Below are 23689 nucleotides of genomic sequence, written 5' to 3'. Positions count from 1 at the left end.
ACTCTGCGTCTGGGATAATCTTGGATGGCTAAAATTTCGCGCTTTTGTACTCCGAAGACTCCAATCAATACATTACTTATTAAATATTCTAGGTTATATTCTTCCTTCTTCCTTTCTGTTACGAAAAATCGCACAGTATTCTTGATCCTGGCATATTCTGGTACTTGGTTTTCTTCCTCTCTTGGTATATTTTCCTTGAGTTCCTCTGCTCCGCCTCGGGTTTCTCTTCTATCATCTCCTTCGGTTCTGTATTCTCCTCCTCTGGGTGATGGTCCACTTCCAGTTCCTCCTCCTCCTCCTCGTCCTCCTCCTCCTCCACGTCCTCCTCCTCCACGTCCTCCTCCTCCACGTCCACGTCCTCCTCCTCCTGAATCATCTGCCATGGTGGTATTTGGCGTAGGTTTTGGCTTTGGCTCTAAAAGTCAAAGAAACAAAATGCTCCCCCAGTCGTCCGTAGACTCCTGGAGGTAACGGGGATCGCAACCCGACGCCCCCGGGACTAAGCCTCTCTCCCAATAGCAGCAGGGGGGTGAAGCCCAGGCAATAAACCTGGACGATCCCCCCAGGCCGAGAGAGAGGGTACCCGAGAGCTACCTTTCAGCGTCAGACCAAATGCAGCACACAAGATACTACACTTGATCTTAGCCAAAAGGCCGAGAAGCGATCCTCAGCACCTCTGCTGCACCAGGCCTTTCAAATAAAAAATGTAAATCAGAAGAGGAAGAAGCTGCAAAGGCTGCAGGACCTGGAACAACCCTCCATCCCTGGTACTAAGGAGACATCTTCCAGTTTCTGAGGAAGCACCACCTGGCGGGTCTGAAGCCCGACTTATGGAAGACCAAGATGATCCTCAAGATAACCAGAGCAAAGGACGTGGTGGAGTCTGTACCAGGGACTGCAGGAGACGGCACAGAGACTTGTCATGGAGGAGCCTCAACCTTAGGTCCTTCATACAGGCCCTCAGCCGGGGCAAGGAGGGAAGATCTTTGCACAACACATGTCTTGTGACTTCTTAAAGCCACTTTTCTGGCACAAGGTAGATGATAAATCATGGGCCCGGTGACGCCCCTTCCCGTTATCACTTGTCTGTATTGCATTGTCTTCAGGGTTAGTGCAGCAGGCGGTGTGCGGTCATACTGTGTACACTGGACAGTATTACTTCTCATGTGCATTACTTTGGTTGCATTGATGTGAACACGTGATAGGACTTTTATTCCAGGTCTGATAATGTATGATGGCTGCACTGCAGTAATGTACAAAGTGGGCGGAGACAATCCCTGTGATGATGTCATCGCTGCCAGAAGCAGCTTACTACCCATCATGCATTTCACCTGCGCTGATCATTCCTGGATAGATCATTGAAGCATTATCTCAGGATTGTCCGTCCCCATCCTCATCACTCCGCACTGATTCCATGTAATTCCACCATCCACCACTGGAGGCGCCAAGTGGCTCTCCCTGATACAGACAGGGCGCTCTCCAGGGCCACAGCTCCGGGGCCACACAAGGAGGGTATGCCTTAAACTAATGAGTAAGGAAAATAACGAGTCCGGGTGACGCCGGCTCCTCACTGCTCATGTGAGAGGAATTTTTGGATGGGTACAGGTTGCCCCAAGGAGGATCTGCCTACTTTGCAGGACCTTCAGGAGCAGTGATCTGCCTGACCCCTGATTGTGTGCAAGGACAGAGGAGAATGAGAGTAGTAGTGCATGGCGTAATGATAGAAGACAATGGGAGTCGGAGTGCACGGTGTAATGATGGAGGAGAATGGGAGTAGTAGTGCAGTTTTTTTGTTTAAGTCCATCAAAAGCCGCAAGCCCTGAACAGCTCCATCTCCCAAAAAACAAAACTGTTCCAGGTCTGTGAACGCCGTGTATATACCGTATAATAGTGATGTCCGGTTCATGAACGAATCCTTCTTTTGAATCGATTCCTTTCACTGAACCGGAGGAGTGGATTCATCTGACTGCGCTGATCGGTGTGAAGCCGCTCAGTCAGACTCAGTACATGGCAGAGACTCCAGCAGCAGGTCTGGTGTAATATGATCCGACAGTGGAAGCCAGCCTTCTGCCAGACATACCAGACAGGAGCTGAAACATTGTATCTGTTTGTGCTGAGTTTCTCCACTCCACCCGTCCCACTAGAAGGTTCTAGTCCAGCAAAAACTGTGTATAAGGAGAGCAGTCAGAGCCCCTAGTGTGCTGCACTTAGGGAACAGTGCTTGGAGGGGAGACTCTGCCAGGCTACTGAGTGACCAGAAGACGCTGAGGCGGGGATACGCTGCCACAGACCCTGGATCACCAGCCTTGGACCAGGGTACCAGCCTTCAGAGAGAGCGGGACAGCTAGCTCAGGCCTTTCCTCAGCATCAAGCCCTTCTTCTGACAGGGAGGAGACTGGAGAAGCCAGCTCAGTGCACTGCCTGTATTGTTTTGCACTTGAGTTCCTCCAGTAAAGAAGCCCCCTGGTTACTGCAGACCCTGACTCTCTGGACTTAATTTCCCATTGGGGTGCACCATGCCATTCCATCCCTTCCGGAGAGCAGCAACACGTGGTGAACACCTCAACGGTGTCCGGGGGACCCAGCGTAGCGTTGGGGCCACCCCAAACCCAGCCACTGCATTAACACACCCCAAGCTGAAAAACCCTTAACTGTGTTTTCAGGACAACTTCTCTGCTTAGCAAACACCAAAACAACAACCTTCATCATCTAGTCTATCATTAACCAGAACAGGAAGCCCAGCAAGTGCCTGAACAACAACTCTCATCATCCAATCTATCATTAAAGAAGCACTGGCGCAAAAATGTTTATTCTCTGGCCTGTTGGAAAGGTCCATGATGTAAACCATACTGAAATTAATTTTCTTACCAATGACTGTATTTGTGAGTTTTAACCTCCCTTCTGATCCTCAGCTGTGTCATGTGACCAGCACTCTGACTTTCCGAATAACAACAGTCTCTTATGTGTGTACAGAATGCCAGTTTCTCTATGTAATCCTATGGGAGCCTCGACGTCAGTCTCATAGGAATGGAACAGTAAATAACTTCCTGCCCCGTATCAATCGGAGATCAGCATGCTGGTCACATGACACAGCGGAGAATAAGAAGGGAGGTTATAACTCAAAAATATAGTCACTGGTGATAAGATTACTTCATGCAGCTTTCTAACAGGTCAGAGAATTAAGATTTTTGTGGAAATATTACCAAAACGACCACTACAACAACTCTCATCATCCAATCTATTATTAACCAGAACAGGAAGCCCAGCGAGCGCCGGGCATCAAAAAATTGCATGAAACTCATGATTGTTCCTCTCCACGGAAATCTTTAGTAAAAGGCGAAAGATTTATTCGTTCTGAAGAGAAACCAGAGTATACATTTGCCAGAGGCCGGCAGTGCAGGGGGCCCGGGGGCCGCTCATCACACACACGGAGAGCGCTGTGTACAGGTCACATGCTGCCTCTGCCGGATACAATGTATCTCATCTGTTGCTAAAACTTTACAATAAGTGAAGTTGAAACAAAAAGTAACAATTCTGAAGACACAGCAGATGCATCCTGGGTAATATGCAAATCAGCTCACTTCCTCAGCACCTCTGCTGCACCAGGCCTTTCAAATAAAAAATGTAAATCAGAAGAGGAAGAAGCTGCAAAGGCTGCAGGACCTGGAACAACCCTCCATCCCTGGTACTAAGGAGACATCTTCCAGTTTCTGAGGAAGCACCACCTGGCGGGTCTGAAGCCCGACTTATGGAAGACCAAGATGATCCTCAAGATAACCAGAGCAAAGGACGTGGTGGAGTCTGTACCAGGGACTGCAGGAGACGGCACAGAGACTTGTCATGGAGGAGCCTCAACCTTAGGTCCTTCATACAGGCCCTCAGCCGGGGCAAGGAGGGAAGATCTTTGCACAACACACGTCTTGTGACTTCTTAAAGCCACTTTTCTGGCACAAGGTAGATGATAAATCATGGGCCCGGTGACGCCCCTTCCCGTTATCACTTGTCTGTATTGCATTGTCTTCAGGGTTAGTGCAGCAGGCGGTGTGCGGTCATACTGTGTCCACTGGACAGTATTACTTCTCATGTGCATTACTTTGGTTGCATTGATGTGAACACGTGATAGGACTTTTATTCCAGGTCTGATAATGTATGATGGCTGCACTGCAGTAATGTACAAAGTGGGCGGAGACAATCCCTGTGATGATGTCATCGCTGCCAGAAGCAGCTTACTACCCATCATGCATTTCACCTGCGCTGATCATTCCTGGATAGATCATTGAAGCATTATCTCAGGATTGTCCGTCCCCATCCTCATCACTCCGCACTGATTCCATGTAATTCCACCATCCACCACTGGAGGCGCCAAGTGGCTCTCCCTGATACAGACAGGGCGCTCTCCAGGGCCACAGCTCCGGGGCCACACAAGGAGGGTATGCCTTAAACTAATGAGTAAGGAAAATAACGAGTCCGGGTGACGCCGGCTCCTCACTGCTCATGTGAGAGGAATTTTTGGATGGGTACAGGTTGCCCCAAGGAGGATCTGCCTACTTTGCAGGACCTTCAGGAGCAGTGATCTGCCTGACCCCTGATTGTGTGCAAGGACAGAGGAGAATGAGAGTAGTAGTGCATGGCGTAATGATAGAAGACAATGGGAGTAGGAGTGCACGGTGTAATGATGGAGGAGAATGGGAGTAGTAGTGCAGTTTTTTTTTGTTAAAGTCAATCAAAAGCCGCAAGCCCTGAACAGCTCCATCTCCCAAAAAACAAAACTGTTCCAGGTCTGTGAACGCCGTGTATATACCGTATAATAGTGATGTCCGGTTCATGAACGAATCCTTCTTTTGAATCGATTCCTTTCACTGAACCGGAGGAGTGGATTCATCTGACTGCGCTGATCGGTGTGAAGCCGCTCAGTCAGACTCAGTACATGGCAGAGACTCCAGCAGCAGGTCTGGTGTAATATGATCCCACAGTGGAAGCCAGCCTTCTGCCAGACATACCAGACAGGAGCTGAAACATTGTATCTGTTTGTGCTGAGTTTCTCCACTCCACCCGTCCCACTAGAAGGTTCTAGTCCAGCAAAAACTGTGTATAAGGAGAGCAGTCAGAGCCCCTAGTGTGCTGCACTTAGGGAACAGTGCTTGGAGGGGAGACTCTGCCAGGCTACTGAGTGACCAGAAGACGCTGAGACGGGGATACGCTGCCACAGACCCTGGATCACCAGCCTTGGACCAGGGTACCAGCCTTCAGAGAGAGCGGGACAGCTAGCTCAGGCCTTTCCTCAGCATCAAGCCCTTCTTCTGACAGCGAGGAGACTGGAGAAGCCAGCTCAGTGCACTGCCTGTATTGTTTTGCACTTGAGTTCCTCCAGTAAAGAAGCCCCCTGGTTACTGCAGACCCTGACTCTCTGGACTTAATTTACCATTGGGGTGCACCATGCCATTCCATCCCTTCCGGAGAGCAGCAACACGTAGTGAACACCTCAACGGTGTCCGGGGGACCCAGCGTAGCGTTGGGGCCACCCCAAACCCAGCCACTGCATTAACACACCCCAAGCTGAAAAACCCTTAACTGTGTTTTCAGGACAACTTCTCTGCTTAGCAAACACCAAAACAACAACCTTCATCATCTAGTCTATCATTAACCAGAACAGGAAGCCCAGCAAGTGCCTGAACAACAACTCTCATCATCCAATCTATCATTAAAGAAGCACTGGCGCAAAAATGTTTATTCTCTGGCCTGTTGGAAAGGTCCATGATGTAAACCATACTGAAATTAATTTTCTTACCAATGACTGTATTTGTGAGTTTTAACCTCCCTTCTGATCCTCAGCTGTGTCATGTGACCAGCACTCTGACTTTCCGAATAAAAACAGTCTCTTATGTGTGGACAGAATGCCAGTTTCTCTATGTAATCCTATGGGTGCCTCGACGTCAGTCTCATAGGAATGGAACAGTAAATAACTTCCTGCCCCGTATCAATCGGAGATCAGCATGCTGGTCACATGACACAGCGGAGAATAAGAAGGGAGGTTATAACTCAAAAATATAGTCACTGGTGATAAGATTACTTCATGCAGCTTTCTAACAGGTCAGAGAATTAAGATTTTTGTGGAAATATTACCAAAACGACCACTACAACAACTCTCATCATCCAATCTATTATTAACCAGAACAGGAAGCCTAGCGAGCGCCGGGCATCAAAAAATTGCATGAAACTCATGATTGTTCCTCTCCACGGAAATCTTTAGTAAAAGGCGAAAGATTTATTCGTTCTGAAGAGAAACCAGAGTATACATTTGCCAGAGGCCGGCAGTGCAGGGGGCCCGGGGGCCGCTCATCACACACACGGAGAGCGCTGTGTACAGGTCACATGCTGCCTCTGCCGGATACAATGTATCTCATCTGTTGCTAAAACTTTACAATAAGTGAAGTTGAAACAAAAAGTAACAATTCCGAAGACACAGCAGATGCATCCTGGGTAATATGCAAATCAGCTCACTTCCTCAGCACCTCTGCTGCACCAGGCCTTTCAAATAAAAAATGTAAATCAGAAGAGGAAGAAGCGTCAATTTTGACGTAAATTTGTTTTCCCTTAGTCCTAACAGCAGCACAAGTGGGGTATTCGCCCCTGTGAAGCTGGTCAGGACAGGCGGAATTTTTGCTGAATAAAATTCTGCATCATAAGTAATTAATTAATTAATTAACTCCCCCCTCCTTATATAGGCCGCCCTACACAGGGCTAGTTGCTTTTTTAACAAGTAATCATAACAGCATAGAGGGAGGGATATTTGTGTGCTGCTGTTAGGACTAAGGGAAAACAAATTTACGTCAAAATTGACGCTTCCCTTTCGTCCTAACCAGCAGCACAAGTGGGGAAGTAGCAAGGAACCTCGCACAAATTTTGGGAGGGCTAAAGGACTACTACTAAGTAGCTGGATTATCCACAGGAGTTAGAGAGCTGACCTATGGACGAGCAGCATTTAACACGGACCGTCCAAAGGCTGTTCCCTGTAACCGCCTATTCTCCAGGCGGTAATGGGAAATAAAGGTGTTTTGCGTGCTCCACGAGGCAGCCGCACAAATTTGCTCTAAGGGGATTAGTTTCCTTTCCGCATATGACGTAGAAACTGCCCTTGTAGAATGGGCAGATAAGAAGGATGGCGGTGGTAAGTCTTGGGACGTAAACGCCAGCTTAATAGCCTCCTTAATCCATCTGCTCAAGGTGGGTTTGGAAACCTTGAGCCCTCTGTTGTTCCCCGAATAAGAGATCAGCAGATTTTCTGATCTCCTGAACTCTTCCGTTCTATTTAAATAAATTCTAAGGACTCTTGAGATGTCCAAGGAAAGTAATCTCTCCTCCTCAGGAGTGTTAGAGGTAGGAGAAAACACCAGCAGTGTTATTGTCTGGTTGGTGTTCACAAACGAAGGCACCTTTGGTAGAAAGGTAGGCAGAAATCTTAACAGGACCTTGTCCTGCAGAAAACTTAAGTATGGTTCCGCTGCCCCCAGAGCCTGGAGCTCCCCAACCCTCTTGGCTGAGGTTATGGCCAAGAGAAAGGTAACTTTGAGGGAAAGGTATTTTAAGTCTACCTGTTCCAAAGGCTCGAAGGGGGGGGAACACAACCCCCTTAGGACCACTGGCAGCTCCCACTCAGGGATTGGTCTCTGGATGCTGGGCCTAAGCCTCTGAGCACCTTTAAGGAACCTCTTAATTAGGGGGTCCTGAGAAATTGGCTTACCAAGGCATGCTGACAAGGCAGCAACGTGAGCTCTCAATGTAGATGGGCTTAGACCCTTGTCTAGACCATCTTGCAGGAATTGAAGAATCTCAGAGAGAGGAGGATCTGAGGAAACTACCTCTCTATCCGTGCACCATCGTATAAATATCTTGAATATGCGGGAATATTTCTGATTCGTAGAATCCGCTCTGGAGTGAGAGATTGTTCTCAGGACCTCCACCGAAAGCCCTCTAGCTTCTAGAAGGGACCGGTCAGTCTCCAGGCTGTCAGACTGAGTCTCCTCTGATCTAGACAGGGACCTGTGTCCTGATACACAAGGTCCTGTATTAGGGGAAGTCTCCAATAATTGCCCTGACTCATCTGCATGAGCTGGGTGAACCAAGACCTCTTCGGCCAGAATGGGATGATGGCTATCACTGAGGTCTGGTCTTGCTTGATCTTCATCAATACCCTTGGTATCATGGAAATTGGAGGGAATACATAGGCCAGCCTGAACCTCCATGTTATGGACAGAGCATCTATCGCTACCGGATTGTCCTCCTTGTACAAGGAGCAGAATTTGCTTACTTTGGCGTTCAGACGGGTTGCCATCAAATCGATCTCTGGAGTCCCCCAGCGTTGGACTATCCTGGAGAAGATGTTGTCGTTCAGGGACCATTCTCCTGGTACCGGAAGGCCCCGACTTAGACGATCTGCTACTATATTGAGATCCCCTCTGATGTGGACTGCCACTAGATGAGATAGATTGCTCTCTGCCCAAGATAAAAGTAATCCCACCTCCCTCAGGAGGGTCCGGGATCTCGTTCCTCCCTGTCTGTTTAGATAAGCAACCACAGTCGTGTTGTCGGTCCGTACTCTCACGGCTTGACCTTGGATGAGAGGTGAGAAGTGATTGAGGGCTAACCTCACCGCCCTTAGCTCCCTCAGATTGGACGACAGGAGTCTCTCCTGAGGATTCCAGGTATTCTGAACTGTATTGTGTCCCAGATGGGCTCCCCAGCCCAGAAGGGAGGCGTCCGTGGTCAGGATCACCCAAGTAGGTTGGGATAAAGGCATTCCATCCACTAGGTTCTTCCACCACCTGAGGGAGGAACGGACTTCTACAGACAGGGAGTGATTCCGATCTAGGTCTCTGGGTTTGCGATTCCAAACCGCTAAGACTTCCTCTTGTAGTGGCCGAAGATGCCACAAGGCCCAAGGTACTGCCTCTGCAGACGCTGACATGTGGCCTAACATCCTCATGAGAACCCGAATAGACACCCGTCTGGGGGGTAGGAGAAACTCTGCAGCTTTTATTACTTTGTCTCTCCTCTGTGGAGACAGATATAGGGTCATTAGTTGTGAATCTATCACAAACCCCAGAAACCGCCTTGTGGTAGAGGGGACCAACTCTGATTTGTCCCAATTCACGAGCCACCCCAGGTTCTGCAGAGTGTGGAGAGCTTGTTGAAGCTGGGCTTGTAAGATGTCTGCGGACGCGGCTTTTAAAAGCCAGTCGTCTAAATAAGGGACGACTTCTAAGCCGAGGAGCCTTAAGTGGGCGACCACAGGAGCCACAACCTTTGTGAAGGTGTGTGGAGCAGAGGAGATGCCAAAAGGCAACACAGCAAACTGGTAGTGCTTCACTACCTCTTTTATGCAGACAGCAACTCTGAGAAATTTCCTGTGGGCCGGACAGATAGGAACATGAAGGTAAGCGTCCTTCAGATCTATCGTCACCATCACGTCTGCCGGGTTCAGGATGTTTAGGACTGAGCGAATGGTTTCCATCCGGAAACGCTTCTTTCTGATGAACCGATTTAGGTAACGCAGATCGATAATCATGCGCCAGTCTCCTGACGGCTTTGGAACAAGAAAGATGGGAGAATACACTCCCTGACCGAGCTCTCGAGGAGGAACTTCCTCTAGGGCCCCTTTGACAATGTACTGGAGTACAGAATCTTCCAGGATCAGTTGTCTGCAGGGTGTTAGACGTCCTGTAAGGACGAACCTCTCTTGAGGCTGGGAACTGAAATCGATCCTGTAACCGGTGCTGATGACCTGCAGCACCCAAGGATCTGGGATTATTTGCTCCCAAAAATCTCTGAACAAAAATAAACGACCTCCTACTGGAGGATTCAGGCAGGGAGATTCGTGGGGAAGTGTGGGGGGTGGGGATGGGGAGGTGGTGGGCTGCCGAGAGTCATTGATCAGCCCTGCGGTTCCCGCGACCGCGACCTCTACCTCTCCTGTTATTTTCGGAACGTCTCTGGTTCCTCTCTCTTCCCTGGAATCTTCCACCTCTGCCTCTCCCACGTCCTCGAAAGGATTGCTGAGGGAGTGATTTTCCCTTCTTGTCTGCAAGATTCTCCATGAGGAGGTCTAGCTCGGAGCCGAACAACCTGCCAGGCTCGTAAGGGAGGGAGCACAAATTAAATTTTGATATGTTATCCGCCACCCAGGGCTTCAGCCATAAAGGCCGTCTGCTGGCAGCAGACAAAGCCATTGACTTGGCAGCAAGTCTTAGCTGCTGCTGAGACGCATCCGCCATGAAATCTATGCCTAAAAGGAGGGTTTTAAATTGATCCAGGATGTCATCTCTGGCGACTCCCGAATCTATGTCTGCCTGGATCTTCAGCGTACGGGCGCGAATGAAATCAGAGACCTCGGTACCGGCTATGGCCACAGAGGCAGAGGCGGACGCCGCAGTATAGTTACGCCTGAGCGAACATTCTGCGCGTCTATCCAGGGGATCCTTCAGGTTACTCCCGTCATCGGAAGGCACCAAGGTTCTTCTGGAAAGTTTGGCTATTGCCATATCCACTTTAGGTGGTGGGACCCAATCCAGGGAGTCCCCCTCCTGTAGGGGGAACATCAGTTTGAACCTCTTGGTTAGAACTGGTCCTTTCTCAGGATGTTTCCATTCGGTCGCCATTAACTTTTTAAGCGACTCGTCCACTTTGAAGGCCCTTGGCCCCCTAGCGGTGGAGTGTGGAGCTTCCCCATGCTCAACATCCTGGTCCCTTGACCTGATGGAGCGCAGTAATCTCTGTGTCTTCTCCGCCGGAAAGGAAAAGACCGACTCCTCTTCCTCAGAGGAAGAATTCTCGCCAAGCGAGATCACGTCTTCCGACATTGGAACAGGCCCAGGCGAGGCCTGCCTGGGTCTCTTGTTGGAGACCGCCCCCTTGATCTCCGCGACGGAGGTGTCGAGGAACTCTTTCATCCAAGAAAACATCTCTACGACTGTCGGCTCAGGATTGGCTGGCCTAGGGCGGCAGCCTGGACAGCGATGAAATTCGTAGGCATCCGGTAACGGGGTGCCACAACTGGAACAAGCCAGGTGCTTCTGTTTGTGGGCAGCTTTTCCTAAGAAAAGAAGTAAGCATTAAAAAAAAAATGGTTCCAACGCCCCCAAAGAAGGCCCCAGCCCAGACGTCGATCTTACCCTGAGAAGGTGACGTCATCACTTTAAGAATTCTGAGCAACCTTGAGCCTTCTGATCAGAGTAGGACACTGGATCAGCCAACTGCCAAGGTCAGCTGCACACAGAAACTGAGTGCAACACTGACCCAGCCAGCAACCTGGCCTTATATAGCAGGAAGGGGAGGGCGGGGGGAGGAGGAAGCAACAGCTCCTCCTCCAGTAATGTCCAGGCACCACACTGCAGGACTAACTTATAAACATAGAAGTTCCTTGCTGGAACTTACCCACATTCCCTCCTCCGCCTTGCTCTGCAAGCATAATACAGCAATCTGAGCTGTATTCTATAGCGGCGCCGATCTAAGTGCGGACCGGAAGTGACAGTGACGCACTTCCGGTTTCGCGTCCGACACACCGGAGCTGAGACGCGATCTCAGGGCCGGCTGCAGACTACAGAGGAGGTAGGAGGAGGGCGGAAGGAGCGGAGCGGAGAGGGGACAGGGGGAAGGGAGCTCCACAGCTCCGCTTTGTGCGCACTTCCCTGTCTAACTTACCGGCTACTACAGCCAGGATGTCACAACATACTCACGCTCCCAGATAGGCAGGAGACAGCCGTCCTCTGCCTGAACCTGTAAAAGAAAGTTTATAACATAAGGCAACATAAACATGCAGAAATTAGCAAATTTCTCCCCAAACTAGTAAGGGAGAGACTCTGAATAGAGTCATGCCTGTCAGACCAACACACAGGACAAAATAAAAGCAACTAGCCCTGTGTAGGGCGGCCTATATAAGGAGGGGGGAGTTAATTAATTAATTAATTACTTATGATGCAGAATTTTATTCAGCAAAAATTCCGCCTGTCCTGACCAGCTTCACAGGGGCGAATACCCCACTTGTGCTGCTGGTTAGGACGAAAGGGAAGCTGCAAAGGCTGCAGGACCTGGAACAACCCTCCATCCCTGGTACTAAGGAGACATCTTCCAGTTTCTGAGGAAGCACCACCTGGCGGGTCTGAAGCCCGACTTATGGAAGACCAAGATGATCCTCAAGATAACCAGAGCAAAGGACGTGGTGGAGTCTGTACCAGGGACTGCAGGAGACGGCACAGAGACTTGTCATGGAGGAGCCTCAACCTTAGGTCCTTCATACAGGCCCTCAGCCGGGGCAAGGAGGGAAGATCTTTGCACAACACACGTCTTGTGACTTCTTAAAGCCACTTTTCTGGCACAAGGTAGATGATAAATCATGGGCCCGGTGACGCCCCTTCCCGTTATCACTTGTCTGTATTGCATTGTCTTCAGGGTTAGTGCAGCAGGCGGTGTGCGGTCATACTGTGTCCACTGGACAGTATTACTTCTCATGTGCATTACTTTGGTTGCATTGATGTGAACACGTGATAGGACTTTTATTCCAGGTCTGATAATGTATGATGGCTGCACTGCAGTAATGTACAAAGTGGGCGGAGACAATCCCTGTGATGATGTCATCGCTGCCAGAAGCAGCTTACTACCCATCATGCATTTCACCTGCGCTGATCATTCCTGGATAGATCATTGAAGCATTATCTCAGGATTGTCCGTCCCCATCCTCATCACTCCGCACTGATTCCATGTAATTCCACCATCCACCACTGGAGGCGCCAAGTGGCTCTCCCTGATACAGACAGGGCGCTCTCCAGGGCCACAGCTCCGGGGCCACACAAGGAGGGTATGCCTTAAACTAATGAGTAAGGAAAATAACGAGTCCGGGTGACGCCGGCTCCTCACTGCTCATGTGAGAGGAATTTTTGGATGGGTACAGGTCGCCCCAAGGAGGATCTGCCTACTTTGCAGGACCTTCAGGAGCAGTGATCTGCCTGACCCCTGATTGTGTGCAAGGACAGAGGAGAATGAGAGTAGTAGTGCATGGCGTAATGATAGAAGACAATGGGAGTAGGAGTGCACGGTGTAATGATGGAGGAGAATGGGAGTAGTAGTGCAGTTTTTTTTTGTTAAAGTCAATCAAAAGCCGCAAGCCCTGAACAGCTCCATCTCCCAAAAAACAAAACTGTTCCAGGTCTGTGAACGCCGTGTATATACCGTATAATAGTGATGTCCGGTTCATGAACGAATCCTTCTTTTGAATCGATTCCTTTCACTGAACCGGAGGAGTGGATTCATCTGACTGCGCTGATCGGTGTGAAGCCGCTCAGTCAGACTCAGTACATGGCAGAGACTCCAGCAGCAGGTCTGGTGTAATATGATCCGACAGTGGAAGCCAGCCTTCTGCCAGACATACCAGACAGGAGCTGAAACATTGTATCTGTTTGTGCTGAGTTTCTCCACTCCACCCGTCCCACTAGAAGGTTCTAGTCCAGCAAAAACTGTGTATAAGGAGAGCAGTCAGAGCCCCTAGTGTGCTGCAGTTAGGGAACAGTGCTTGGAGGGGAGACTCTGCCAGGCTACTGAGTGACCAGAAGACGCTGAGACGGGGATACGCTGCCACAGACCCTGGATCACCAGCCTTGGACCAGGGTACCAGCCTTCAGAGAGAGCGGGACAGCTAGCTCAGGCCTTTCCTCAGCATCAAGCCCTTCTTCTGACAGCGAGGAGACTGGAGAAGCCAGCTCAGTGCACTGCCTGTATTGTTTTGCACTTGAGTTCCTCCAGTAAAGAAGCCCCCTGGTTACTGCAGACCCTGACTCTCTGGACTTAATTTACCATTGGGGTGCACCATGCCATTCCATCCCTTCCGGAGAGCAGCAACACGTAGTGAACACCTCAACGGTGTCCGGGGGACCCAGCGTAGCGTTGGGGCCACCCCAAACCCAGCCACTGCATTAACACACCCCAAGCTGAAAAACCCTTAACTGTGTTTTCAGGACAACTTCTCTGCTTAGCAAACACCAAAACAACAACCTTCATCATCTAGTCTATCATTAACCAGAACAGGAAGCCCAGCAAGTGCCTGAACAACAACTCTCATCATCCAATCTATCATTAAAGAAGCACTGGCGCAAAAATGTTTATTCTCTGGCCTGTTGGAAAGGTCCATGATGTAAACCATACTGAAATTAATTTTCTTACCAATGACTGTATTTGTGAGTTTTAACCTCCCTTCTGATCCTCAGCTGTGTCATGTGACCAGCACTCTGACTTTCCGAATAACAAGAGTCTCTTATGTGTGGACAGAATGCCAGTTTCTCTATGTAATCCTATGGGTGCCTCGACGTCAGTCTCATAGGAATGGAACAGTAAATAACTTCCTGCCCCGTATCAATCGGAGATCAGCATGCTGGTCACATGACACAGCGGAGAATAAGAAGGGAGGTTATAACTCAAAAATATAGTCACTGGTGATAAGATTACTTCATGCAGCTTTCTAACAGGTCAGAGAATATGGATTTTTGTGGAAATATTACCAAAACGACCACTACAACAACTCTCATCATCCAATCTATTATTAACCAGAACAGGAAGCCCAGCAAGCGCCGGGCATCAAAAAATTGCATGAAACTCATGATTGTTCCTCTCCACGGAAATCTTTAGTAAAAGGCGAAAGATTTATTCGTTCTGAAGAGAAACCAGAGTATACATTTGCCAGAGGCCGGCAGTGCAGGGGGCCCGGGGGCCGCTCATCACACACACGGAGAGCGCTGTGTACAGGTCACATGCTGCCTCTGCCGGATACAATGTATCTCATCTGTTGCTAAAACTTTACAATAAGTGAAGTTGAAACAAAAAGTAACAATTCTGAAGACACAGCAGATGCATCCTGGGTAATATGCAAATCAGCTCACTTCCTCAGCACCTCTGCTGCACCAGGCCTTTCAAATAAAAAATGTAAATCAGAAGAGGAAGAAGCTGCAAAGGCTGCAGGACCTGGAACAACCCTCCATCCCTGGTACTAAGGAGACATCTTCCAGTTTCTGAGAAAGCACCACCTGGCGGGTCTGAAGCCCGACTTATGGAAGACCAAGATGATCCTCAAGATAACCAGAGCAAAGGACGTGGTGGAGTCTGTACCAGGGACTGCAGGAGACGGCACAGAGACTTGTCATGGAGGAGCCTCAACCTTAGGTCCTTCATAAAGGCCCTCAGCCGGGGCAAGGAGGGAAGATCTTTGCACAACACACGTCTTGTGACTTCTTAAAGCCACTTTTCTGGCACAAGGTAGATGATAAATCATGGGCCCGGTGACGCCCCTTCCCGTTATCACTTGTCTGTATTGCATTGTCTTCAGGGTTAGTGCAGCAGGCGGTGTGCGGTCATACTGTGTCCACTGGACAGTATTACTTCTCATGTGCATTACTTTGGTTGCATTGATGTGAACACGTGATAGGACTTTTATTCCAGGTCTGATAATGTATGATGGCTGCACTGCAGTAATGTACAAAGTGGGCGGAGACAATCCCTGTGATGATGTCATCGCTGCCAGAAGCAGCTTACTACCCATCATGCATTTCACCTGCGCTGATCATTCCTGGATAGATCATTGAAGCATTATCTCAGGATTGTCCGTCCCCATCCTCATCACTCCGCACTGATTCCATGTAATTCCACCATCCACCACTGGAGGCGCCAAGTGGCTCTCCCTGATACAGACAGGGCGCTCTCCAGGGCCACAGCTCCGGGGCCACACAAGGAGGGTATGCCTTAAACTAATGAGTAAGGAAAATAACGAGTCCGGGTGACGCCGGCTCCTCACTGCTCATGTGAGAGGAATTTTTGGATGGGTACAGGTCGCCCCAAGGAGGATCTGCCTACTTTGCAGGACCTTCAGGAGCAGTGATCTGCCTGACCCCTGATTGTGTGCAAGGACAGAGGAGAATGAGAGTAGTAGTGCATGGCGTAATGATAGAAGACAATGGGAGTAGGAGTGCACGGTGTAATGATGGAGGAGAATGGGAGTAGTAGTGCAGTTTTTTTTGTTAAAGTCAATCAAAAGCCGCAAGCCCTGAACAGCTCCATCTCCCAAAAAACAAAACTGTTCCAGGTCTGTGAACGCCGTGTATATACCGTATAATAGTGATGTCCGGTTCATGAACGAATCCTTCTTTTGAATCGATTCCTTTCACTGAACCGGAGGAGTGGATTCATCTGACTGCGCTGATCGGTGTGAAGCCGCTCAGTCAGACTCAGTACATGGCAGAGACTCCAGCAGCAGGTCTGGTGTAATATGATCCCACAGTGGAAGCCAGCCTTCTGCCAGACATACCAGACAGGAGCTGAAACATTGTATCTGTTTGTGCTGAGTTTCTCCACTCCACCCGTCCCACTAGAAGGTTCTAGTCCAGCAAAAACTGTGTATAAGGAGAGCAGTCAGAGCCCCTAGTGTGCTGCACTTAGGGAACAGTGCTTGGAGGGGAGACTCTGCCAGGCTACTGAGTGACCAGAAGACGCTGAGACGGGGATACGCTGCCACAGACCCTGGATCACCAGCCTTGGACCAGGGTACCAGCCTTCAGAGAGAGCGGGACAGCTAGCTCAGGCCTTTCCTCAGCATCAAGCCCTTCTTCTGACAGGGAGGAGACTGGAGAAGCCAGCTCAGTGCACTGCCTGTATTGTTTTGCACTTGAGTTCCTCCAGTAAAGAAGCCCCCTGGTTACTGCAGACCCTGACTCTCTGGACTTAATTTACCATTGGGGTGCACCATGCCATTCCATCCCTTCCGGAGAGCAGCAACACGTAGTGAACACCTCAACGGTGTCCGGGGGACCCAGCGTAGCGTTGGGGCCACCCCAAACCCAGCCACTGCATTAACACACCCCAAGCTGAAAAACCCTTAACTGTGTTTTCAGGACAACTTCTCTGCTTAGCAAACACCAAAACAACAACCTTCATCATCTAGTCTATCATTAACCAGAACAGGAAGCCCAGCAAGTGCCTGAACAACAACTCTCATCATCCAATCTATCATTAAAGAAGCACTCGCGCAAAAATGTTTATTCTCTGGCCTGTTGGAAAGGTCCATGATGTAAACCATACTGAAATTAATTTTCTTACCAATGACTGTATTTGTGAGTTTTAACCTCCCTTCTGATCCTCAGCTGTGTCATGTGACCAGCACTCTGACTTTCCGAATAACAAGAGTCTCTTATGTGTGGACAGAATGCCAGTTTCTCTATGTAATCCTATGGGTGCCTCGACGTCAGTCTCATAGGAATGGAACAGTAAATAACTTCCTGCCCCGTATCAATCGGAGATCAGCATGCTGGTCACATGACACAGCGGAGAATAAGAAGGGAGGTTATAACTCAAAAATATAGTCACTGGTGATAAGATTACTTCATGCAGCTTTCTAACAGGTCAGAGAATATGGATTTTTGTGGAAATATTACCAAAACGACCACTACAACAACTCTCATCATCCAATCTATTATTAACCAGAACAGGAAGCCCAGCAAGCGCCGGGCATCAAAAAATTGCATGAAACTCATGATTGTTCCTCTCCACGGAAATCTTTAGTAAAAGGCGAAAGATTTATTCGTTCTGAAGAGAAACCAGAGTATACATTTGCCAGAGGCCGGCAGTGCAGGGGGCCCGGGGGCCGCTCATCACACACACGGAGAGCGCTGTGTACAGGTCACATGCTGCCTCTGCCGGATACAATGTATCTCATCTGTTGCTAAAACTTTACAATAAGTGAAGTTGAAACAAAAAGTAACAATTCTGAAGACACAGCAGATGCATCCTGGGTAATATGCAAATCAGCTCACTTCCTCAGCACCTCTGCTGCACCAGGCCTTTCAAATAAAAAATGTAAATCAGAAGAGGAAGAAGCTGCAAAGGCTGCAGGACCTGGAACAACCCTCCATCCCTGGTACTAAGGAGACATCTTCCAGTTTCTGAGGAAGCACCACCTGGCGGGTCTGAAGCCCGACTTATGGAAGACCAAGATGATCCTCAAGATAACCAGAGCAAAGGACGTGGTGGAGTCTGTACCAGGGACTGCAGGAGACGGCACAGAGACTTGTCATGGAGGAGCCTCAACCTTAGGTCCTTCATACAGGCCCTCAGCCGGGGCAAGGAGGGAAGATCTTTGCACAACACACGTCTTGTGACTTCTTAAAGCCACTTTTCTGGCACAAGGTAGATGATAAATCATGGGCCCGGTGACGCCCCTTCCCGTTATCACTTGTCTGTATTGCATTGTCTTCAGGGTTAGTGCAGCAGGCGGTGTGCGGTCATACTGTGTCCACTGGACAGTATTACTTCTCATGTGCATTACTTTGGTTGCATTGATGTGAACACGTGATAGGACTTTTATTCCAGGTCTGATAATGTATGATGGCTGCACTGCAGTAATGTACAAAGTGGGCGGAGACAATCCCTGTGATGATGTCATCGCTGCCAGAAGCAGCTTACTACCCATCATGCATTTCACCTGCGCTGATCATTCCTGGATAGATCATTGAAGCATTATCTCAGGATTGTCCGTCCCCATCCTCATCACTCCGCACTGATTCCATGTAATTCCACCATCCACCACTGGAGGCGCCAAGTGGCTCTCCCTGATACAGACAGGGCGCTCTCCAGGGCCACAGCTCCGGGGCCACACAAGGAGGGTATGCCTTAAACTAATGAGTAAGGAAAATAACGAGTCCGGGTGACGCCGGCTCCTCACTGCTCATGTGAGAGGAATTTTTGGATGGGTACAGGTCGCCCCAAGGAGGATCTGCCTACTTTGCAGGACCTTCAGGAGCAGTGATCTGCCTGACCCCTGATTGTGTGCAAGGACAGAGGAGAATGAGAGTAGTAGTGCATGGCGTAATGATAGAAGACAATGGGAGTAGGAGTGCACGGTGTAATGATGGAGGAGAATGGGAGTAGTAGTGCAGTTTTTTTTGTTAAAGTCAATCAAAAGCCGCAAGCCCTGAACAGCTCCATCTCCCAAAAAACAAAACTGTTCCAGGTCTGTGAACGCCGTGTATATACCGTATAATAGTGATGTCCGGTTCATGAACGAATCCTTCTTTTGAATCGATTCCTTTCACTGAACCGGAGGAGTGGATTCATCTGACTGCGCTGATCGGTGTGAAGCCGCTCAGTCAGACTCAGTACATGGCAGAGACTCCAGCAGCAGGTCTGGTGTAATATGATCCCACAGTGGAAGCCAGCCTTCTGCCAGACATACCAGACAGGAGCTGAAACATTGTATCTGTTTGTGCTGAGTTTCTCCACTCCACCCGTCCCACTAGAAGGTTCTAGTCCAGCAAAAACTGTGTATAAGGAGAGCAGTCAGAGCCCCTAGTGTGCTGCACTTAGGGAACAGTGCTTGGAGGGGAGACTCTGCCAGGCTACTGAGTGACCAGAAGACGCTGAGACGGGGATACGCTGCCACAGACCCTGGATCACCAGCCTTGGACCAGGGTACCAGCCTTCAGAGAGAGCGGGACAGCTAGCTCAGGCCTTTCCTCAGCATCAAGCCCTTCTTCTGACAGGGAGGAGACTGGAGAAGCCAGCTCAGTGCACTGCCTGTATTGTTTTGCACTTGAGTTCCTCCAGTAAAGAAGCCCCCTGGTTACTGCAGACCCTGACTCTCTGGACTTAATTTACCATTGGGGTGCACCATGCCATTCCATCCCTTCCGGAGAGCAGCAACACGTAGGTGAACACCTCAACGGTGTCCGGGGGACCCAGCGTAGCGTTGGGGCCACCCCAAACCCAGCCACTGCATTAACACACCCCAAGCTGAAAAACCCTTAACTGTGTTTTCAGGACAACTTCTCTGCTTAGCAAACACCAAAACAACAACCTTCATCATCTAGTCTATCATTAACCAGAACAGGAAGCCCAGCAAGTGCCTGAACAACAACTCTCATCATCCAATCTATCATTAAAGAAGCACTCGCGCAAAAATGTTTATTCTCTGGCCTGTTGGAAAGGTCCATGATGTAAACCATACTGAAATTAATTTTCTTACCAATGACTGTATTTGTGAGTTTTAACCTCCCTTCTGATCCTCAGCTGTGTCATGTGACCAGCACTCTGACTTTCCGAATAACAAGAGTCTCTTATGTGTGGACAGAATGCCAGTTTCTCTATGTAATCCTATGGGTGCCTCGACGTCAGTCTCATAGGAATGGAACAGTAAATAACTTCCTGCCCCGTATCAATCGGAGATCAGCATGCTGGTCACATGACACAGCGGAGAATAAGAAGGGAGGTTATAACTCAAAAATATAGTCACTGGTGATAAGATTACTTCATGCAGCTTTCTAACAGGTCAGAGAATTAAGATTTTTGTGGAAATATTACCAAAACGACCACTACAACAACTCTCATCATCCAATCTATTATTAACCAGAACAGGAAGCCCAGCAAGCGCCGGGCATCAAAAAATTGCATGAAACTCATGATTGTTCCTCTCCACGGAAATCTTTAGTAAAAGGCGAAAGATTTATTCGTTCTGAAGAGAAACCAGAGTATACATTTGCCAGAGGCCGGCAGTGCAGGGGGCCCGGGGGCCGCTCATCACACACACGGAGTGCGCTGTGTACAGGTCACATGCTGCCTCTGCCGGATACAATGTATCTCATCTGTTGCTAAAACTTTACAATAAGTGAAGTTGAAACAAAAAGTAACAATTCTGAAGACACAGCAGATGCATCCTGGGTAATATGCAAATCAGCTCACTTCCTCAGCACCTCTGCTGCACCAGGCCTTTCAAATAAAAAATGTAAATCAGAAGAGGAAGAAGCTGCAAAGGCTGCAGGACCTGGAACAACCCTCCATCCCTGGTACTAAGGAGACATCTTCCAGTTTCTGAGGAAGCACCACCTGGCGGGTCTGAAGCCCGACTTATGGAAGCCCAAGATGATCCTCAAGATAATCAGAGCAAAGGACGTGGTGGAGTCTGTACCAGGGACTGCAGGAGACGGCACAGAGACTTGTCATGGAGGAGCCTCAACCTTAGGTCCTTCATACAGGCCCTCAGCCGGGGCAAGGAGGGAAGATCTTTGCACAACACACGTCTTGTGACTTCTTAAAGCCACTTTTCTGGCACAAGGTAGATGATAAATCATGGGCCCGGTGACGCCCCTTCCCGTTATCACTTGTCTGTATTGCATTGTCTTCAGGGTTAGTGCAGCAGGCGGTGTGCGGTCATACTGTGTACACTGGACAGTATTACTTCTCATGTGCATTACTTTGGTTGCATTGATGTGAACACGTGATAGGACTTTTATTCCAGGTCTGATAATGTATGATGGCTGCACTGCAGTAATGTACAAAGTGGGCGGAGACAATCCCTGTGATGATGTCATCGCTGCCAGAAGCAGCTTACTACCCATCATGCATTTCACCTGCGCTGATCATTCCTGGATAGATCATTGAAGCATTATCTCAGGATTGTCCGTCCCCATCCTCATCACTCCGCACTGATTCCATGTAATTCCACCATCCACCACTGGAGGCGCCAAGTGGCTCTCCCTGATACAGACAGGGCGCTCTCCAGGGCCACAGCTCCGGGGCCACACAAGGAGGGTATGCCTTAAACTAATGAGTAAGGAAAATAACGAGTCCGGGTGACGCCGGCTCCTCACTGCTCATGTGAGAGGAATTTTTGGATGGGTACAGGTCGCCCCAAGGAGGATCTGCTTACTTTGCAGGACCTTCAGGAGCAGTGATCTGCCTGACCCCTGATTGTGTGCAAGGACAGAGGAGAATGAGAGTAGTAGTGCATGGCGTAATGATAGAAGACAATGGGAGTAGGAGTGCACGGTGTAATGATGGAGGAGAATGGGAGTAGTAGTGCAGTTTTTTTTGTTAAAGTCAATCAAAAGCCGCAAGCCCTGAACAGCTCCATCTCCCAAAAAACAAAACTGTTCCAGGTCTGTGAACGCCGTGTATATACCGTATAATAGTGATGTCCGGTTCATGAACGAATCCTTCTTTTGAATCGATTCCTTTCACTGAACCGGAGGAGTGGATTCATCTGACTGCGCTGATCGGTGTGAAGCCGCTCAGTCAGACTCAGTACATGGCAGAGACTCCAGCAGCAGGTCTGGTGTAATATGATCCCACAGTGGAAGCCAGCCTTCTGCCAGACATACCAGACAGGAGCTGAAACATTGTATCTGTTTGTGCTGAGTTTCTCCACTCCACCCGTCCCACTAGAAGGTTCTAGTCCAGCAAAAACTGTGTATAAGGAGAGCAGTCAGAGCCCCTAGTGTGCTGCAGTTAGGGAACAGTGCTTGGAGGGGAGACTCTGCCAGGCTACTGAGTGACCAGAAGACGCTGAGACGGGGATACGCTGCCACAGACCCTGGATCACCAGCCTTGGACCAGGGTACCAGCCTTCAGAGAGAGCGGGACAGCTAGCTCAGGCCTTTCCTCAGCATCAAGCCCTTCTTCTGACAGCGAGGAGACTGGAGAAGCCAGCTCAGTGCACTGCCTGTATTGTTTTGCACTTGAGTTCCTCCAGTAAAGAAGCCCCCTGGTTACTGCAGACCCTGACTCTCTGGACTTAATTTACCATTGGGGTGCACCATGCCATTCCATCCCTTCCGGAGAGCAGCAACACGTGGTGAACACCTCAACGGTGTCCGGGGGACCCAGCGTAGCGTTGGGGCCACCCCAAACCCAGCCACTGCATTAACACACCCCAAGCTGAAAAACCCTTAACTGTGTTTTCAGGACAACTTCTCTGCTTAGCAAACACCAAAACAACAACCTTCATCATCTAGTCTATCATTAACCAGAACAGGAAGCCCAGCAAGTGCCTGAACAACAACTCTCATCATCCAATCTATCATTAAAGAAGCACTGGCGCAAAAATGTTTATTCTCTGGCCTGTTGGAAAGGTCCATGATGTAAACCATACTGAAATTAATTTTCTTACCAATGACTGTATTTGTGAGTTTTAACCTCCCTTCTGATCCTCAGCTGTGTCATGTGACCAGCACTCTGACTTTCCGAATAACAAGAGTCTCTTATGTGTGGACAGAATGCCAGTTTCTCTATGTAATCCTATGGGTGCCTCGACGTCAGTCTCATAGGAATGGAACAGTAAATAACTTCCTGCCCCGTATCAATCGGAGATCAGCATGCTGGTCACATGACACAGCGGAGAATAAGAAGGGAGGTTATAACTCAAAAATATAGTCACTGGTGATAAGATTACTTCATGCAGCTTTCTAACAGGTCAGAGAATATGGATTTTTGTGGAAATATTACCAAAACGACCACTACAACAACTCTCATCATCCAATCTATTATTAACCAGAACAGGAAGCCCAGCGAGCGCCGGGCATCAAAAAATTGCATGAAACTCATGATTGTTCCTCTCCACGGAAATCTTTAGTAAAAGGCGAAAGATTTATTCGTTCTGAAGAGAAACCAGAGTATACAGTTGCCAGGGGCCGGCAGTGCAGGGGGCCCGGGGGCCGCTCATCACACACACGGAGTGCGCTGTGTACAGGTCACATGCTGCCTCTGCCGGATACAATGTATCTCATCTGTTGCTAAAACTTTACAATAAGTGAAGTTGAAACAAAAAGTAACAATTCTGAAGACACAGCAGATGCATCCTGGGTAATATGCAAATCAGCTCACTTCCTCAGCA

At 49.1% G+C, this 23689-nt stretch overlaps 12 non-coding genes and 1 pseudogene across 12 annotated transcripts; 6 read left to right on the top strand and 7 right to left on the bottom strand.

Moving 5' to 3' along the window:
* Positions 1–517: 517 nt before the first annotated feature.
* On the bottom strand, positions 518–665 carry LOC120979950 (annotated as a pseudogene).
* An 849-nt stretch (positions 666–1514) lies between these two features.
* On the top strand, positions 1515–1663 carry LOC120979977. Its single transcript, XR_005774458.1, has one exon. It is a non-coding gene; the product is annotated as a U12 minor spliceosomal RNA (small nuclear RNA).
* Positions 1664–3259: 1596 nt separating this feature from the next.
* LOC120979892 lies at positions 3260–3374 on the bottom strand. Its single transcript, XR_005774392.1, has one exon. It is a non-coding gene; the product is annotated as a U5 spliceosomal RNA (small nuclear RNA).
* Positions 3375–4432: 1058 nt separating this feature from the next.
* On the top strand, positions 4433–4581 carry LOC120979976. Its single transcript, XR_005774457.1, has one exon. It is a non-coding gene; the product is annotated as a U12 minor spliceosomal RNA (small nuclear RNA).
* Positions 4582–6179: 1598 nt separating this feature from the next.
* On the bottom strand, positions 6180–6294 carry LOC120979896. The gene has a single exon (XR_005774395.1). It is a non-coding gene; the product is annotated as a U5 spliceosomal RNA (small nuclear RNA).
* Positions 6295–12852: 6558 nt separating this feature from the next.
* LOC120979973 lies at positions 12853–13001 on the top strand. Its single transcript, XR_005774454.1, has one exon. It is a non-coding gene; the product is annotated as a U12 minor spliceosomal RNA (small nuclear RNA).
* Positions 13002–14599: 1598 nt separating this feature from the next.
* On the bottom strand, positions 14600–14714 carry LOC120979984. Its single transcript, XR_005774465.1, has one exon. It is a non-coding gene; the product is annotated as a U5 spliceosomal RNA (small nuclear RNA).
* Positions 14715–15772: 1058 nt separating this feature from the next.
* LOC120979972 lies at positions 15773–15921 on the top strand. Its single transcript, XR_005774453.1, has one exon. It is a non-coding gene; the product is annotated as a U12 minor spliceosomal RNA (small nuclear RNA).
* Positions 15922–17518: 1597 nt separating this feature from the next.
* On the bottom strand, positions 17519–17633 carry LOC120979983. Its single transcript, XR_005774464.1, has one exon. It is a non-coding gene; the product is annotated as a U5 spliceosomal RNA (small nuclear RNA).
* Positions 17634–18691: 1058 nt separating this feature from the next.
* On the top strand, positions 18692–18840 carry LOC120979971. The gene has a single exon (XR_005774452.1). It is a non-coding gene; the product is annotated as a U12 minor spliceosomal RNA (small nuclear RNA).
* A 1598-nt stretch (positions 18841–20438) lies between these two features.
* On the bottom strand, positions 20439–20553 carry LOC120979982. Its single transcript, XR_005774463.1, has one exon. It is a non-coding gene; the product is annotated as a U5 spliceosomal RNA (small nuclear RNA).
* Positions 20554–21611: 1058 nt separating this feature from the next.
* Positions 21612–21760, top strand: LOC120979975. Its single transcript, XR_005774456.1, has one exon. It is a non-coding gene; the product is annotated as a U12 minor spliceosomal RNA (small nuclear RNA).
* Positions 21761–23357: 1597 nt separating this feature from the next.
* LOC120979891 lies at positions 23358–23472 on the bottom strand. Its single transcript, XR_005774391.1, has one exon. It is a non-coding gene; the product is annotated as a U5 spliceosomal RNA (small nuclear RNA).
* Between the last annotated feature and the right edge of the window lie 217 nt (positions 23473–23689).

The sequence above is a fragment of the Bufo bufo genome, chromosome 9, assembly GCF_905171765.1.
Source record: "Bufo bufo chromosome 9, aBufBuf1.1, whole genome shotgun sequence".
In the NCBI taxonomy this organism is placed as follows: Eukaryota; Metazoa; Chordata; class Amphibia; order Anura; family Bufonidae; genus Bufo; species Bufo bufo.
Note: the sequence above shows the minus strand (reverse complement) of the source record. Positions and strands in the feature narration are given on the sequence as shown.